Here is a 4,136-nt window from a genome sequence, read left to right as displayed (position 1 = left end):
GCTGGAGTGGCTGAGAACCCTCTAGGCCCAGTGGTCCGTATTTGACAAGGATTTGAAGCTTGGTGTCAGCCGACAGACTGCTGCTGGCTGTGTGAAGCCGAAGCACGGGACGGCATCACACATATCTGAGGCTGCCCCAGGGTGGCCCGACAGCTCCGCCGTGTGCCCCGCCCGCTGTCCCAGCCACCTCGCCCAGCTCTCCTGTCCTGGGGCCCCGAGAAGCGGTGGAGAGGGATGGGCAGCGTCCTGGTCGGCTCCTGCCATGCTCTTGAGCGCCCCCTGTGGGCTGCGGACTCCTTCTTTGGCTCCATCTGGGTGCCCTTGCCTCTTGGCCTGGCCCCCACTGCAGCTAGCTGGCGAAGGGCGGAGCTGGCTGAGGCTGGCGGGGTCTCAGGAAGGCAGTCTGCCGCCCGGACACTGGGAGATGCTTCCATCCAGGATGCAGCCCGGTGGGTGGCCAGCGTCGGGGCGAAGGGCGCTGCCCCGAGTTGGCTGAGACTCCTCCCCTAGTGGGCAGCGGCGAAGCTGAGTCTTTGTTACCAGCGCTGCTGCCACTCCGCCTCTGCCACTCCCTCTTAGCACAAGGGAGCAGGGGCAGCTGCCGGGCTCTGGGTGATTTTGCTGGCAGGACTCCCGTAGCAGCATAGGGGCACATGGCACCCTGAGTCCCAGAGCCGTACAGTAACAAACTTCCCGAACTGCTGATGTGAGCCTCTTGTGAGGGGGCACAGCTGGGCCACTGAGCTGCAGGTGAGGTCCGCGAGTCTGGCTTTGGGGTTCACCCTGTTCCCAGCAGCCCCGTACCCAGCCTCTGCTGGCCCTGCAGGTTGCACTGCTTGGGACGGAGGGGGCATCTCGGCTGCATGGTCAGTTTTTATCGAGCTTGGAACCCCCTAGCAGACAGAGCGGCCCTGTGCCAGATCTCTGCGGTGAGGCAGAAGGCTGGGGTGACAAAAGCCCTTTGGGGCAGGGGACTGTCAGTTCCCTTTGCGGTGTGGCGTGCTTCTGCAGACCCAGGGTGAGATCCTGATCAAACAGGAGCAGAAGGTGTGCATGGAATGGGGAACTGGTACCCAGGAAGAAGCCTGCACACCCCCCCGGCCGCCTCCACCCTTAGTCGACAGAAAGCCCCAGGTCTGTGTCGCACTGCTGGGTGGTGCATGTTCAGTTTCCCTCTCTGCCTAGAGGACACTCAGACGCGTGGCTTAGGGGAACTCGCCCAGCTTACTTCTAGGGGACCTGAAAGCCGGTCGTGTTAAAGACCCGACGCTGCTTGGGCCTGCAGCTGTCTGAGAGGTGACTGTAATGGGCTCACAGTGTGGCATCTCAGTCTTCCTGTGGCGTCTCTGTCTCTTTGCCATCTCACCCCGACGGTCAGATTCTCAGCCTGGCACGTGACGAGGCGGTCACTGAAAACCGCACTGTCCAGCCTGTAACACAGGGCAAACTCGGCTCCCGCCAATGGCCACACTGCCCAAGACAGGAGTCCCGAGCAGGAAACAGGACCGCGTGAGTGAGGCATGCTGGGAGCTGCGCTGTAGCACAGAGGGTCACGCAGAGGAGGAGCCCCCCTGGACCAACCCACAGATACGGGGGAGCATTGCTTATGTAGAGGAGGAGCAGGCCCACCCGTGGGCGGTCTCCTGCATTTCACAGACCTATTTGGGGACTTTTGAGGGGTCATCTGGACGTTATGAGGCCGAGTCACCTGGGATAGGACCACACTTCAAGCGTGCTTCTGATAAGCAGATATCTCCCAGAGCGGCCCCAGAGCCCGCTTGCCCCGTGCTGGCCAGTAAGAGGAGAGGCGAGTGTGGAGGCAGGGGCCTGGTTTACACTGAAAGCTGACTAGAGAAGCCTGGGGGATGCTTGTTGCAAACACTGCCTTTCCAGGAAAGCTGATCTCGGGTGGTTCCTGGAGCAGTGGACGGGTGTTTGCAGTCGTGAACAGCTTGTCACAGCTGAATGATGGGCGCTCAACTCAGCGCCTAGTTATGGGATGTTTTCCAGTTCTTGCAGATTTCAAAAGCAAAGGTAATCCTTTCCTCAGGCTATTGCTGTCACCAGTTCGTTGTGTATTACATAATGGATCGGTTGAGGGCAGTAATTGCCGTAAGGCCTTCTTGCTGATGGCCGAACTCATGGTAATGAGGGAAAACATTCTTCCTCAGAGAGCTGTGTACTACCAACTCCTTGTAATCAATGAAGACACCCTCATGCTTGGTTTCAATGTCAAAGAGATGTATGGTGGCAACGCCTGTAATTCCAGCACTTTGGGAGGCTGAGGTAGGAGGATCGCAAGTTCAAGCCCAGCCTGGGCATCTTAGCAGTTTACTGCGACCCTAACTCAAAATTAAAACATGACAAGCATTGAGGATGCAGCTCAGTGCAAAGATCTTGGGTTCAATCCCCAGTATGAGATGGGCATAGTACCGTGTGCCCTCTGGAGGTCATGAAAAGTATGGGGAGACAAGTTTGATCCCCTAGGAAGGCTGCCTTCCCACCATCCCCTGTCCAGCCCTCCCCCATCCATCCACTCCCCATTCATCCATTTCTCCAGCCATCCATCTGTCCATCCGTACGTCCTCTATCCATTCACTTACTGCCCCATCCATTCATCAATCCATATATCATCTATCTCCCATCTGCATCTGTCCATCCATCCATCCTCACATCTATCCATTCATCTTCCCCCCTTCCTCCATCCACCCATCCATCTTCCCACCCACCTGTACATCCATCTATTCATCCTTCTATCCATTCACCTATTCCCTTTTCCATCCCCCATCTATCCACCCATCTATTCCCCATCTATCTCCTATTCTCCATCCATTCATCTTCCATCCCCATCTGTCACCCCATCTATCCCTCATCCTCCATCCTCCATCCATCCATCCATCCATCCGTCCATCCATCCCCCCAGTCCTCCCACTTCTTATTCAGGCTGGGCTTGCGGTCACTTTTGCTAGCTTCTGCATACACATACACTGTTGTAGTCAGGGTTTGTAAGGGTTAGTGTATAGGATTATTTTATAATATTCACCCCCAAAGTCAAATGCAGAAGAGTACAAGAAATCTGTGCATGCACTAGGGACCCAAAGAATCCAGCTGAAGGTCTGGATTCCACAGCAGTGCCCTGCATGAGTCCAGCTTAAGATCTAGAGCCCACAACAATGTCTCATGCAAGACTGTATCAAGGATCTCCACTGGGAAGGCCCAAAGGTCAGTGGTGGAAGCTAGAAAGTCTGTGCCAGTGGGGTGAAGGATCTGTGCTGTCAGGCTGAGGGATCTGCACTGGAGCCAGGAAGCGATGCTCAAAGTAAGAACCAGAGCTCCCTCAGAGAAAACTGCAGCCGTCCGCCACAGCGAGGACCCATGCTCCTCCGATGATAACAGCTGAGTTCCCATCAGGAAAACCAGCGTGACAAGCTTCTCCAGGGGAATCAACAGCACACTATCTTTCCCTCCAGTTCTTCTATGCTGTTGGCAACAATCCTCAGGTGGCCCTTACACACCCAGAACCACACTGATTCAGTTCACCTGGGTGTTACAAGCTGACCACTAGTTAATTCACCACAGTCCACCCCTGGTCAACTTGATAACTGGACACATTTCCTTAAACATAGTCTCCAGTGGCAGATTTGTGAAAAGTTAACATGTCCTGATCTATTCAGATTTGTATTAATATAACAATTACGTATATACAATTCTTATTGCACTCATCTCCATACAAAAAACAAATTCTCAAAGGGTTCTGAAAGTTCAATGGTAAAACCACAATACCCTGACTAAATAACCTGATTACAAACAAACGAGTCTGAAAACAACATTCAAGTCATATTGAGAGAGCTTTACCATCATAATCCTTGCTTCCCATTAACTTTTAACAACAGGGCGTGACAACACTAAGAGATGCCCCAAGGGATCTTCTGCCTTTCAAACAAACTATTTCCTCCTGGTGAAAGGCCTCAGATGCTTTTCCATTGTCCTGTTCTCAACAACCACATTCTCCTCCTTTCCTCCTTGAAATCCACAGCCCCACTGGGGTCTCCTCTTTGGCCAAATGTTTCAAATCATCCTGCTGGCTCCCTTAATTTCTAAGGTAGATCTGGCCCAAAGCCCACAACAGTATCCAT

The sequence above is a fragment of the Chinchilla lanigera genome, unplaced genomic scaffold, assembly GCF_000276665.1.
Source record: "Chinchilla lanigera isolate Chin_1 unplaced genomic scaffold, ChiLan1.0 scaffold00006, whole genome shotgun sequence".
NCBI classification, from domain to species: Eukaryota; Metazoa; Chordata; class Mammalia; order Rodentia; family Chinchillidae; genus Chinchilla; species Chinchilla lanigera.
The sequence above is the reverse complement of the archived record's forward strand: the minus strand, read 5'-3'. Positions refer to the sequence as shown.